Source organism: Solanum pennellii, chromosome 5 (assembly GCF_001406875.1).
Source record: "Solanum pennellii chromosome 5, SPENNV200".
NCBI classification, from domain to species: Eukaryota; Viridiplantae; Streptophyta; class Magnoliopsida; order Solanales; family Solanaceae; genus Solanum; species Solanum pennellii.
In genome coordinates this window covers 65125582-65141329 of record NC_028641.1, presented here as the reverse complement: position 1 = coordinate 65141329, position 15748 = coordinate 65125582, and the positions used below count along the sequence as shown (strand labels likewise).

The window sequence follows — 15748 nt, the reverse complement described above, 5'->3', positions numbered from 1 at the left end:
GGGGTGGGTGGGGAGGGGTGAAAAAATAAATTTTTGAAGTTGAAAATATTTTTAAAAAAACAAACTTCAAAAAAAAAATTGGATTGGGGGGGGGGGATCAAGGGTAGGGGTGAAAAAAATGAGTTAAAAATATTTTTTAAAGATAAAACTTAAATTTTTGTAAGGTAGGGGGACTGGTAGGGGGATGGTAGTGTGGGTGGGGGGCTGGTAGTCGGGTGGGTTAGGGGCTCCCAAATCTAAATTTTCCCTTTCAATTTGAACTAAGAGACGACAAACCAAATCAAGCAATATGAAGAATGGACAACAAGTATATCAACCAAACAAAAACAACAAGATAAGAATAAGACAATCTCACAAGATACAGAGATTTACGTGGAAAACCCTTCGATGTGAAGTGTAAAAAACTGCAGGCCCAAAAGCTCCACTATAAATACCAAGAGTTACAAAATTATCCACAAAACAAGCGCCAAACAATGAGCAACAGCAAAACGAGATTGCACCAAAACTAGAGAATTAAAGGAGAGATTTCACTCAAAAAAGAGCTATTGTTCACGCCCAAAACTCAGAAGCTACAGACTTGCATATCCGATCTACACCATTGAATTGCAAGAACCGATGCTGAGAACTCCCTGTTCAAATTGGGGCACGATCCAACAATTAATGAAGCAGCAAACTCTATCTGAAGCAGACTGCCTGAGCAGAAAATTTCCAAAAGCAAAAACGCGATTTTTTTATTTTTCTCTCAAACTCTAAAACGAATCTCTCTGGATTTCTCTCTCTCGTATTTTTGAAAATAAGACCAAATAAGCCTTATATGTGCCACATAATAATGGGGTTGTGAGCTAAAGTGGGTTGGTCATAATAATACTTTTATTTGTGGAAAAAATACGCGGTTAAGTAAACTTCTACTATTTAATTACTCATCGTAGTTATAGTTTGTTGTAATTACCACTCGTGTCTAACATAATACATTAATTATGTGGGTTGACTTCGAGTTTATATAATTAGTCACGCTTGTATATGTATAATTCGCCAGAATATAAAAATACATATGTATAATGTATAATGTACAATTGTCTAACTGATATACATATACAATTTACCTCTCTCTCACCCTGTGCTCTCTCTCCTCCCTCTCCCAATCTCATTCGCCTCTCTCTTCCCTCTCCCAATCTCGCTTGCTATATATACAAATGTGTATGTATAATATACAATTATTTAACAAATATACATATACAATTCACTTCTCTCCCACTCTTTCTCACCTCTCTCCCCCTCTACCAATCTCTCTTGTCATATATGCAAATACATATGTATAATATACAATTATCTAACCTATATACATATACGATTCACCTCTCTCCCACTCTTTGCCCTCTCTCTCATTCCTCTCTCCTCTCGCTCCCGGTCGCCTCTCTCCTCTATAACATGTCGTTACAAATTGTAATTATCAAATTATAGGTATGAAGAGTAAATATGCTAATTTTGAGTGGCTATATGTAAAAGTTCCTCTGTATTTATCCACATGGGAAGGAAAAAAAGATCCTACACCCAACAATATCGTTCATCATAATCATTGTATGTTAATACATACAGTTAGTTATTCTAATGTATACTGTTGATGGATGTAATTGATCATCTTATATACAACAAAAAAACAGGTGAATGTATTTAGTCTTTTGTCATTGGTTAGGGAAGAAGCTCCTCCATTCGTTTACACCGAAATGAAATTGTTTCTCTCATTTTTTTTGTTATTTAAAAGTTTCAGAATTCATTAACTATTTTATTGTTTTTAGTATACTCTAAATCATCTCATTTTTGAATATTTGTGGGATGAACATAATGTACATCTGATGTTGTATAATTTATTGTGATGCTATATTAATATTTACAGTATTAATAAAATTCAAGTTGAGTATTATGTCATCTACAAATAACATACAACATAGAACCTCACTTGAGTATGCATGGTCAATACATCAATAACCAAGGCAAACAAAAATGGGCTAACATCAGTCCCTACTGCAAATCCACCTCAACTGGGAAGTGCTCTGAGTTTTCTCCCACTATTTTTATGTGAGTTTTGGGTCTGACGTATCTTTTCTTCATCGCGCTAATGTAAGTTACCGATATACCTCTATGTTCAAATTAATGCATCAATGTTTAGTCTTTTGAAATTATCTCTTAATCTTTCAAGAAGTCTTTTAGAATTTCATAATACATGTATCTAGTAAATTATGATACATATATCTAATTATTTCTGCAAGACTTTTGATTTACATTATTACTAGTATAAATAGTGATGTAGCTGATGATTGTAATCATCTCAAGTGGTCTGAAGTAGCCTATATAAAACTTAAACATTTTCCAAAGATAGTATTCTCCTTCTATATTTCCTACAAATTGTTATCAAGAGCAGGTTTCGTTATTAATCTGGGGTTAGGTGAAAAAAAAAATGGCATCCAAAACACATGAAGGTGTTGATTTTTCAATTGTTCTTACTCCATTTTTCGATGGAATTGATTTTAAAAACTGGAAGATAAGAAAATGAGAACCCATTTGAAAGCTGAAGATTTGTGGACTACTGTTGCAAATGGCTTTGAAGAGCCAGAAAACGATGGTGAACTTACAGCAGCAGAGATGAAAAATCTGAGGTTAAGTATCGTCAAGATGCAAAGGCCTTGAGCAAAATCCAAACGGGAGTCTCAAGAGCATATTTTGCAAAAATTGTTATTTGTGAGACTGCAAAGAAAGTTTGAGATTCTCTGGAAATTGAGGTGTATGGTGATGAAAAGTAAGCACTATAAATCTTCAAACTCTTAGAAGAGAGTTTCAAGATTTGAAGATGATAAAATTTGAAAAAATAGATGAATATAAATGTCAAAACTAACAAACTTGTTGTTAGTATTAGAGATGTAATTTTTTATGAAAAATCATGGAATTAGAAGGATAAAAATATAGAGAATACTTATATCATATCTTTAGATGTGTCAAATCAAGAAGAAGATGTGAAAGAGGAAGATGTCCCTCAATTGGGAGAAATTCCAGATTTAGATGATGAAGAACCGCCTCCAAGAGGAACAAAAATGTTGAGTAACATTTATTAGAGATGTAACTTTTTCAATGGTGAGCTAGAAAAGTATGAGGAGGCAACAAAGCATGATATTTGGAATAAAGTCATGGAAGAAGAAATTTGGATGATTGAAAAAATAATACTTGGGAGATTGTGGTTATACCCAGAGAAAGAGAAGTTGTAAGTCTAAAATGAATTTACAAAATCAAACTCAATCAGGAAGGAGAGATTCAAAAGCACAAAGCAAGGGGCGTTGCTACAGGCTTCACACAAATATCAGGTATTGATTTTTATGAAACTTTCTCTCCAGTTGCTCATCTTAAGACAATTAGAACAGTCTTTGTTGTTGTTGCACAAAAGAAAGGAAAGATACTTCAACTTAATGTTAAATCTGCATTTTTTAATGGAATACTTGATGAAGAGATTTATATGAGCAACCTCAAGGATTTTTTTGTTCAAGGGGGAGAAGAGAAGGTGTACAGGCAAAAAAAAGCTCTTTATTAGCTGAAGCAAGCTTCAAGTGCCTCGTACAATGAAATTAATACGTACTTTCTGAAAAATAATTTTGAGAGAAGTAAAAATGAAGCCCCTTTGTATGTGAAAAAAGACCATGACAGCATCGTAATTGTTTGTCTCTATGTGGATGATTTGCTCTTTACATGAAATGATGTGAAGATGATGCAAAATTCAAGCAAGATATGATTCAAGCCTATGTAATGAGTGATCTTACGTTGCTAAATTATTTCTTAGGCATTGAAGTTTCTCAAGTGAAAGAAGGAGTTTTCACATTTCAAAAATAGTATATTAAAAGTATTCTTCAAAAATTCAAAATGATGGATTGCAGGTCTTTGGTCATACCATTAGAAGCAAATGAGAAGTTCTATTGAGATGATGGAGAAAATAAAGCTAATAGCTCACTTTATAGGTGCTTGATTGGAAGTTTGTTATATCTTACTTCAACAAGGCCTGACATTATGTTTCTTCGTAGTTTATTATCCAGATTCATGCAAGAACCAAAAGAAGTACATTTTGAAGCTGCGAAGCGTGTTCTATGCTACTTGCAAGGAACAATGGATTATGGGATAATGCACAAATTCGGTGGAGACTTGAACTTAATTGGTTATTTTGATAGTGATTAGGCTGGAAGTAAACATGACATGAAGAGTACTTCTGGTATTCTTATTTGGATCAAATATTTGTTCTTGGTTATCAATAAAGCAATGTTTTGTTGCTCAATCCACTGCTGAAGCAAAATATATCTCAGCAGCTAAAGCTACTTCTCAACTTTGGCTTAGGAGAATATTTGAAGACATTGGTGAAAAAACAAAAAAGAGAGATTGTTTTGTATTGTGATAACAATCAACAATTGCAATTGCCAAGAATACAATCAACCATGAAAGATCAAATCATATTTTCATCAACTATCATTTTATCTGAGCAGCACAAGAGAAAGGCGAAATTCGGTTGCATTATTGCTAGATAGGAGAACAACTTCCTGACATATTCACCAAAGCACTTCCTAGAGAAAAATTTTGCTATCTTTGAGAGCGCATTGGAGTTGTCAAGCAAATGCATTAAGGGGGATGTTGGAATTAATGCATCAATGTTTAATCTTCCGAAATAGTCTCTTAGTTTTTCAAGAAGTCTCTTAGAATCTCGTAATATACATGTATCTAGTAAATTGTGATACATGTATCTAGCTATTTGTGCAAGACTTGTGATTTACATTATTACTAATATAAATAGAGATGTAGTTGATGATTGTAATCATCCCAAGTGGTCTTAAGTAGCCTATATAGAACTTGAATATTCTCTAACAGTAGTATTCTCCTTCTATATTTTCTACACCCTAGCCTCAAGGCATATCCATAGAAGTTCCCTCGGGACTTCATCATTGGCTTTTTCTTGATCAATGAATAGGATTTTGCTAACCTACTGCATGAAGGTGGTAACGTAGCACCCTCCCAATTTTTAATTTCCCCAAAAAGTCGTTACTATTTCTGGCCAACTAATCAAAATTAGGAACTTCTTTTTCATTTCAACCAGAAAGCCCCCAAATCCATTTCATTCTTTCCCACGTCATTAAAATACATTATAATAAGAGTTAAGATGGAGAGAAAGTAATTAAGAGATGGTGAATGCTTACCATACAAGTCTGAGTGGATTAATCTGTAGAGAAGCCTAACACCTTTAAGGTCAGTATAAGGAGCTGAGTCTTTAGTGACACTTAAAAAGTAAGCAAACACATCCACAGACACGTTTCCATATTCAGCTGCATAATGGATTGGATATAGACCAACATAACAATGAAGATATAGTAAAGGAGGATAAGTTGTTGCAAGGATTTTAGCTGCGTCTAAGTTGCCAAATCTAGCAGCATAATGAAGAGCAGGTTTTACCAAGGCAATCTTTTCTGGCTAAATCTTGTTTGTTTTCTATAGTCTCCACCAACTTCTCCACAAAATGCTTGCCTTTTTCACCCTTTACCCCAACTGCTACATGGAGTGCTGTCTGTAAAACAGAGTTGATGTGAGCTCTACTTGCTTCTGTATCTTTTCTCAAGAATTCTTCTGCTTTCTCCCAATCTCCACTTAGTGAATCTCTATATAGTTGCAAGTAAGAGCTATAATCTTTGTGTGATTCAAATATGTTGTGAAATTAGGTCTTAGGCCTAACTCACACCCCAAAAGCTAGCTCAAAGGGAGGAGGATTGCCCAAGCCTTATAAGGAGTCCACCCATCTCATTAATCACCGATGTGGGACTTTTGTCATTCTTTAACACCCCACCTCACGCCTAGTGCTTAGCATCTGGTGCGTGGGCAATTTTAATTTTGGGGACCCAACATCGGGTGAGACGGGCCCTGCTCTGATACCATGTGAAATTAGGTCTTAGGCCTAACTCACACCCCAAAAGCTAGCTCAAAGGGAGGAGGATTGCCCAAGCCTTATAAGGAGTCCACCCATCTCATTAATCACCGATGTGGGACTTTTGTCATTCTTTAACATATGTTTCCACGCTCGGTCGTGTGAGCTGTACAATGAAAAAACAAGAGCCCGTTTGGCCATTTAAGAGAAATCGTGAATTGAAATCATATGAAATTGAAGTTCGACTTTTATTTTGTTTAGACATGCAATTTGAATTTTTAAATTGTATTTTTTTCTCATAAAACATAAAAATTCTATAAGTTGTGAAAAACTAATGAAATTGCCCCAAAAATTTGTACAATCACACAAAATAGGGAAAATACACCAGTATCCCCTAAACTATGACCAAAATTCTAAAAAACACATTGACTAAACTAAGGTCCTAGTACTTCCTAACATATTTGTTTTTGTAATTTTTTGTGCACCTTTTGTCTTACGCGGCACACTCCTTAACTGTGCGTAATTGTGACACATGAGAGATATTTGGATATTACGTAAGTCCAAAGGTATACAAAATTATTTTTTAAAAAAAGTAAGTTAAAGGGGTAATAGGACTTTAGTTTAGTTATGGTGTGTCTATGAGATTTTGGTTATAGTCTAAAGGGTACTTGTATATTTTCCCTACAAAATAAGCAAAAGTTCAATACTCTCTCACAAAGTTATTATGAGATAAGTTATTTTGAAATTATTTCTTATTTATTGTTTGATTCATTGTATTGTTGCATAAATTATAAAAACAAGTTGCTTGTATTAAAATATATCCTTCTTTTATTTATTTTTTTATATTTTCCGTCGGCTTTATTTATTTATTTATTTTTAAAAACACTTTCCTTTTATTTAAATTATATATTTTGTGTGTGCATTTTCATGATGATATCCAACATATTTAAAATTTAAATTTTCGTCTTATTTAGCTTAAGAATATAACTTCTATCTTAATTAATTTATTAAAGTTAAAAACGAAAAAGACTTACTTATATATATCACTTTATTTAAGTATATCACTCTTAAATCATAAACTATTAAACTTATTTTCATTTTAATTGATATAAAAAATACAAGCTTTCAAGTGACTAAAAGAATAAATAACTAAAAATATGTAACTCAAGTAAAGAAATAAAAATATAAATAAAAATAAAAATTGGTCAGACAAACTCAATATATAAAAATGGGAAAATGCATAAGTACCCCCTTAACCTACGCCCGAAATTCTAGAGACACACTTATACTATTTTAATGCCCTATTACCCCCTTGAACTTATTCTATAAGTAATTTTCTACCACTTTTCGGCCTACGTGGCACTAGCTTGAAAAAAAAGTCAATCAGCGTTGGGCCCACAAGATAGTGTCACGTAGGCCGAAAAGGGTAGAAAATTATTAATAAAATAAACTTAGGGGGTAATAGGACCATAGTATAGTATAAGTGTGTCTCTGAGATTTCGGACATAGATTAAGGGGGTACTTATGCATTATCCCTATAAAAATTATACTTATATAGTGTAAGTTTCTAATAGAAAAATGTAAATACATAAAAATAAAGAGTAGTGAAGATTGAGTATTACATATGATATTAAAAATAATGTGAATACAAAGAATGAGAAAGTGATGTATAAAAATGTTTAAAGAGATGTCTTTGTCATTTTATTTTGAAATAAGTTTCCTAGGAATTACTATACTACCCAAAGCAATACAAATTTTTAATTTTGGGATAAATTATCAGACTTGTCAACCAAAGAAAAAATTATATGACAATACAATATAATGGTTTGTTAATATATTTCACACCAAACTACCCCTTAGAGCTCGTTTGTTATGGCCATATGGGAAATGAAATTAAAAATATGCCTCAATTTAAATTTCTAGGAAACAAATACTCCTTGTGTCTAAATTCATATTTTCCTTTTTAGTTTGTCCAATAAAGAATGACATATTTTTATATTAAGATAGATTTAACTTTCAAATGTTCATTTTATTTTTAATGAACATGAATTTGTAAATTTCTATAGTCCATTAATGATATTTTGGTTCAATAATTAATACAAGTCAAATTCTAAATATGTGTGGAGAAGTGGGGAAATAGGGAAGTGGGGAAGTATGTGTGGAGAAGTGGGTAAGTTACTTAGTAACTTTCAACTACCCATTAAGTCTTCCACTACCCATTAGCTCTTCCAACTACCCATTAAGTGGGGAGTTACTTGGTAATTTTAAAACAACTCATCATCTTCATTACTCACCATGATGGAAAGGTGAGAATGATACTAAAAACATTCTTATTTAAATGGTCTTCTCTCTGTCATAAAGTTATAGTCTTATCTATCAAAGTTATTCATAAAGTATAAGGCAAGAGAGAGAAATATTTTCAGAAGAACGAAAAAAAAGACTTTCGCTTAATTCAAGTCAAGATTCTTGAAAATCACTATGGCAGATTCGGGTTTGTATTCTTGACTGAATTATCATAGTAATATATTTATATGAAAATCATATAGTTCTACGATTATATATAATTGATAGGATTTCTGAATGCATAGATTGTTTATGTTTTCACAATTATAAAAATCCTACCATGTGGTATAAAGAGCCTGGTTTAAAAACTAGTGATTTTTCATAGAATCAATGTTTTCCGTATTTGAAAACGGCAATAGGTAGTATTAAGTGAAATAATTATTCACTATCAGGATGTATTGTATTTTGAAATTATGTATATGAGATTAGTTAATCACCAAAGTGGTCTAATTTTTAAAGAATTAATTCAAAATAATAATGGTTAAATGTACATTCAATTATCCACTATTTTGATCCTTAATACTGATATAACACTTATGGATATATTGAAGTTTTTGGTTGTAAGGTATTTACGGATCACCTAAAGGTTGAATATTTCATTTTTTTAATCATTGAGCATTAAGGAGATAATTTAGATATGTCGTTAGTTTTATTTATTTATCCAAAGATAATTAAAAGTTATTGAATTACGTTAAGTTCTTATGTCTAAAGTTATTTTTTGATGTTTCACTCAAAGGAGGACATCAATATACATTTGAACTTTATAAACCATTTCTGAATTTTATAGTAAATTTAAAATTCATAACTCAATGTATTAACAAAATAATCATATTATATTTGCAGCATTTTCTCTTTATTTGCTTTCTGCTTATGTTACGACCTTTAACGGTCTTAACTTCTCAGATTGGTGCGAACATATCAAATTCCATCTCGGAGTTTTAGTCTTGATGTTGAACTTTACAATGAGAATGCAATTGCTATTACAGAAATTAGCAGTACTGAAGAAAGATCTTATTATAAGCATTGTGATTTATCTAATACATTAGGCATAATGTTTATGCGAATGAATATTGCGGGCAACATTAAGACAACTTTTCCCAAAACTGAAAAATGCAAAACATTAAACACTAATGGATACTTTGACCACAATGAAGTTTGATGGTTCACGTACCATGCATGAGAATGTCATTGAAATGACAAACGTAGCAGCAAAACTTAAGTCTTTAGAAACGGAAGTGGAACAAAATTTCCTTGTACGATTCATTATCAACTCATTACCATCTGAGTACGATCCTTTCCAAATGAACTACAACACCATCAAAGACAAATAGAACGTTCATGAATTGCACAGAATGTTAGTTCAGGAGGAAGTAAGGATCAAGAATCAAGGAACACACTCCATCAACTTTGTAAGTCATAAAGGAGTTGGAAAGAAAGGAAAGAAACATGCTAAGGGAAACAGATACACCATAATGTTAATGAGTCCTCCTTTCAAGTATGTAAGAAGGAACACAAGAATAATAAGTGTTGATCTGTGGAAAATCTGGACACTTAAAAAAGATTGCCTAAAATTTAAGACATGGCTCGAGAAGAAAGGTATGAATAGTGCTTTTACATGTCTCGAATCAAATCTAACTGATGTTCCTTATAATACTTGGTGGATTGACTCCGGTTGTATTGTTCATGTTTCTAAATGATGCAGGGATTCCTTACAACACAAACCATAAACTAGAATGAAAGATATGTGTATATGGGAAATAGAGTGAAGGCTCCAGTTAAAGTTATAGGAACTTACCATTTGGTCCTTAATACTGGTCATCACATAGATTTACTTGAAACTTGTAATCTACCTTCTCTTTTGAGAAATTTAGTTTCTTTGTCTAAGTCAGATAAGATAGGATACTCGTTTAATTTCGGTAATGAGTGTTTTAGTTTGTTTACCTAATTATTTCATTGGTACTGGTGCTCTTTGTCATAACTTATATAAACTGAATCTTGATAATCTATTTGCCGAAACACTTTTAACTCAACATCATAATATTGGAACCAAACGAAGTTTGGTGAATGAACAATCTGCTTTCTTGCGACACAAACAATTAGGTCACATATCCAAAGAAAGACTGGAAAGATTAGTTAAGAATGAAATTCTTTTAAATTTGAATTTTACAAACCTTAACATTTGTGTGGATTGTATTAAAGGAAACCAAACAAGATATACAAAGAAAGGAGTCACAAGAAGCACACAACTTCTTGAAATTACACACACTGATCTATGTAGTCCTTTTGATATTGCATCTTTCAGTGAAGAAAAATATTTCTTCACTTTTATTGACGATTTTTAACGTTATGGATACATCTATTTGTTATATGAACAATCTCAAGCAATAAATGCCTTAGAGACCCTTATTACTGAGGTTGAAAGACAACTAGATAGAAAGGTGAAAATAATCATGTCAGATAGAGGTGGTGAATATTATGGAATATATGATGAAAATGGACAACATCCAGGTCCATTTGCTAAATTCCTCGAAAAGCATGACATATGTACTCAATACAATGCATGGAACACCACAACAAAATGGTGTAGTAGAAAGGCGTAATCGTACATTAATGTACATTGTTAGGAGTATGTTAAGTAATTCATCTATTCCTCTTTCATTGTGGATGTATGCTTTAAGGACTGTCATTTACTTATTTAATAGGGTTCCTAGTAAAGTAGTCCCATAGACTCCTTTTGAACTATGGACTGGTAGGAAACCTAGTTTAAGGAACCTGCGTATGTGGGTTGCTCGACAGAAGTTAGAGTTTATAACCCACAAGAAAAGAAACTGAATTCAAGAACAATCAGTGGTTTCTATTCATTGGTTATCTAGAAAAATCAAAAGGGTATAGATTTACTATCCTAATCACATTACAAGAATAGTTGAAACTGGAAATGCTAGGTTCACTGAAAATGGTGAATTTAGTGGGAGTGAAGAACCACATAAAGTGGAAATTAAAGAAATTAGAGTCAGGGTTTCTCTACTTTAAATTCTTTTAAAGATGTTGTTCCTAAAGTTGCCGCACAACATAACAATCAACAAGAACAGCAAATTGATGCTCCTGTTAATCTTAGCAAAGCGATAATTAATGAACCTGCAGTAGATGTACCACAAGAAATAGCATTAAGAAAATCTCAAAAACAAAAGAGATATGCCCTTTCGGATGACTATTTGGTATATTTACACGCGTCAGAATTTGGCTTGGGAATTGATAATGATCAATTTTTATTTTCACAAGATATCGAAAGTAATAATTATGATAGATGAATAAATTCTATGAAAGATGAGTTGAAATCTGTGGAACAACATGATGTATGAGACCTTGTTGAATTACCATAAGGTTGAAAAAGAGTTGGGTGTAAATGGATCTTTAAGACCAAATGTGACTCAACTGGCAACATCCAACATCACAAGGCCAAACTTGTTGCAAAAGGTTTCACTTAAAAAGATGGCATCGACTATAGAGAAACATTTTCACCCTTCTCTAGAAAAGATTCACTCAAAATTATAATGGCTTTAGTATCTCATTATAAATTAGATCTACATCAAATGGATGTGAAAATATTCTTTCTAAATGGAAATTGGAGGAAGAAATTTATATGAATCAACCTGAGGGGTTTTCTTGTAAAGGAAAGGAACACATGGTGTGTAAACTTAAAAAGTCATTATACGAACTTAACAAGCTTCCCGACAATGGTATCTTAAGTTTGATGAAACTCTTGTAACTTTTGAATTTAAGAAAAACACTATTGATCGATGTATATATCTGAAGGTTAGTGGGAGTAAATTTATTATGTTAGTCTTGTACGTTGATGACTTCTTGCTTGATACTAATGATATTGGTTTGTAGCACGATACCAAGAGATATTTATCTAACAATTTTGAAAAAAAAATATGAGAGAGACATCCTATGTGATTGAGATATAAATATTCAAATAGATCACAAGGATTATTAGGTTTGTCTTAGAAGCCTATATTAATAAATTGTTAGGGAAATTTAGAATGGAAAAATGCTCATCAAGTCCCGTTTCAATTCTGAAAGGAGATAAATTTAGTCTCAATTAATGTTCGAAGAATGGATTGGAATGTAAGCAAAGGAGTGATATTTCTTATGCATCAATAGTTGAGAGTCTAATGTATGTCCAAACATGTGCGAGACCAGACATCAGTTTCACTGTTGGAATGTTGGGCCGTTATCAAAGTAATCCAGGAATAAATCGTTGGAAAGTTGCAAAGAAAGTGTTGTGATACTTGAAAGAAACTAAATATCATATCCTCACTTATAGAAGATCTAATCATCTTGATGTGATTACATATTTCGATTCAGATTATGCTGGTTGTGTGGATAGAAGAAAATCCACATTTGGATATTTATTTCAGTTAGCTGGAGGAGCAATATCATGAAAGAGTGCGAGTCAATTATAGTTGCATACCATTATGGAAGTTGAGTTTGTGGCGTGTTTTGAGGCCACAGTTCAGGTTAATTGGCTGTGAAACTTTATTTCAGGACTTGGGCTAGTCGACAATATTTTCAAGCCGTTGAATATTTATTGTGATAATACTGCAGCAACAGTCTTCATCTCTAAAAATGATAAGTATTCTAAGGATGCCAAACATATGGAATTAAAATACTTTTCAGTAAAGGAAGAAGTTCAGAAATATAAAGTGATTGTTCAGCAAATCAAAAAATAAGTCATGAACCTCCCTCGTCAACCTACTACTTAAGCTCCCGATGACATCGACGACGAGAGTGATGAGGATGATTATATAGTATGTACTCCCTAGTTTAGGTCTTTGGTCATTTATGAGCTTTTTTAAAATTTTGAAACAAATTTTGAGAGACTTTATAAGTCTTAAATTTGTGATTTAGATACTTTTGAATGTTATTTTAAGTTCTGTTCTTTTATGTTTTGCTTATATTGTTTAAACTTAAGTGTGTTTGATTAGGTTGTATAGAATTGAATTGAATTGAATTGTATTTGCAGGTGAGCAGCGTGGGTTTGTCCGTCGCTTTCTAAGTTTTATTTTTTTAAAAGTTCCAGAAAAGAGACGGACAGTGTCCTTTTGTCCGTTGCTTTTCTGGGATTTTTAACAAATAAAATCTTTTGTCCGTCATTTTTTAAGGATTTATAAAAAAAGATAATAAAAAAGCAACGGACGGCGTCACAATTTAGAAAAAAAATGAAATTTAAAATAAAGCGACAGAGTCCGTCTCTTTTGTTAAAAAATTCTAAAAGAAAAAGTCAATAAGAGACGCAGTCCGTCGCTTTCTTAAAAGCGTCAAGTTAAAAAGCGACGAAAGTGACTGCGTCGCTTTTGTGTCACTTTTGGCCAAAATAGCGACGGACTGTGTTGCTTTTGTCCAACACTTTTTTGCAGTTTTTTAGTTGTGAAACTTATGATTGTTGATCCTTTGACGAAAGGATTACTGCCCAAAACATTTGTTGGACATGTTGAAAGAATGGATCTTATAGATAGAAATGAATGACTTTCTGTAAAGATTTTATTATGTTTATGCAATTGACGCTTTGAGCTCAACTATATATATATATATATATATATATGTTTTTGTTATTACCTGTTTTCTCTTGTATACGTTATTTTGAGAATGATGGTGACAAATTTTGTTTAAGATAAAGATATTCTAAGCATTATGGTGGATCCATTATATATTTGAAAGCTTGTGTTAGGCAATAGACTATATTGTAGTAATGGAAGGGACTATGCCAAATAAAGTGTTGTACAACCGACATGACTAATATTAGTTGATTTACTTAATAACGACGAATGATGTTGGATTTAACATTGTGCACATGATGATTAACATCAATAGTTAAAGGTTGTGCGCCAAGTGGGGAAATGTAAATTTCTATGGCCCACTAATTATATTTTGGTTTAATAACTAATATAAGTTAAATCCTAAATATGTGTAGAAAAGTGGAGAAGTGGAGAGGTGGAGAAGTGACTTATATGTGTGGAGAAGTGGGAAGTTACTTAGTAACTTTCAACTACCCATTATCTCCACTACCTACCATGATGAAAAAGTGAGAATGATATTAAAAACACTCTTATTTAAAAGGTTCTCTCTCTGCCATAAAATTATAATCTTATCCATCAAAGTTATTCATAAAGTAGAGGGCATGAGAGAGAAACAGCTTATGAAGAACGAAAAGAAAAAGACTTTCACTCAATTCAAGTCAAAATTCTTGTAAATCACTATGATTGATTCGGGTATGTAATTTTTTACTGAATTATCATAGTAATAAATTTATGTGAAAATCATATAGTTCTACGATCATGAATAATTGATAGAATTTATGAATGCAAAGATTATTTATGTTTTCACAATCATAAAAATCCTAACAAAATTTTTTATCATTAATTTATACCACAAATTTAAAAAATCTTATTATCTGTTGTGTCGAGTCAAATTAGCTGAGTATATTAGTGAAAATATATTTATAATTTGAGCAAGAAAATAGAGTAATAAGGAATGGGATTTTGAACCTTTAGATTTAGGGCTGTAACATTGCTCTAAAACCAACCAAACTTGTCTAGCAGTATCTAAGTTATGAATGGCTTTATCCTGAAGAAGTTGATCACTAAGAGAAGCCAAGATGCATGCTTTAACCAACCCATCATTCTTTTTCCTTTGCAATTTATCTTCTTCATTTCTGATCTCATCATCATTTACTTGGATTGTTCCATCAACGAATCCAAGTAAATGGTGATTGTTAAGGAGAAAAACAATTTGGGTATTCCATGGAATGTAGTTTGATTCACCACATAGCTTGATTGATACAAAGCATCATTAACCAATGATGAGTGGATCTCTGCATTTGAGCTTCCCAACGCCATTGTTCTAGTCTTCATAAGTCACCCTTTGGTGGCAACTAAAAAGGACTTACTTGTACGGAGAAAAAGAGATCAAATTTAAAATTAAAAAACAGACTGTTGGTGAGCCATAAATTACTGCATTTTGTTTAGTCAAGTTCACTTCTCATGTGTTGGATTTTCCAAAAAAAAAAATATTTTAAGAGAATCCGCATTAATTAACATTTTTAAAGAGTTCGAGCAACTAAGATTCATTATGAAAATCTATTTATGCAAAACTAATAATCAAATTGTAAATCTAGCAATGCTTTAATTTAATCTTTCCATATTCGACCAATAATTTCTTCATGGAACAACATCCGTTAGGGGTTGGATAAATAGAACTATCATTTTTTAATTGGGAATAAGTTATGCCAGGATAATTTATCTCATAAATGGTAGAATAAATAATCTCAAACATGAAAACCAAATGAGATAAATTTTTTTCCATCACTATTATTTGTAATACCTCATACTGACCAAACGACCCCTAGGTGGAATAATTGATGGTCTATTGGAAACATCACCTAAATTTGGATCTAATTTTTAGTTA

At 32.2% G+C, this 15748-nt stretch overlaps 1 pseudogene; it reads right to left on the bottom strand.

Moving 5' to 3' along the window:
- The window catches only part of LOC107019643, a 95896-nt pseudogene extending 80716 nt beyond the window's left edge, over nt 1–15180 (bottom strand).
- Nucleotides 15181–15748: the final 568 nt, after the last annotated feature.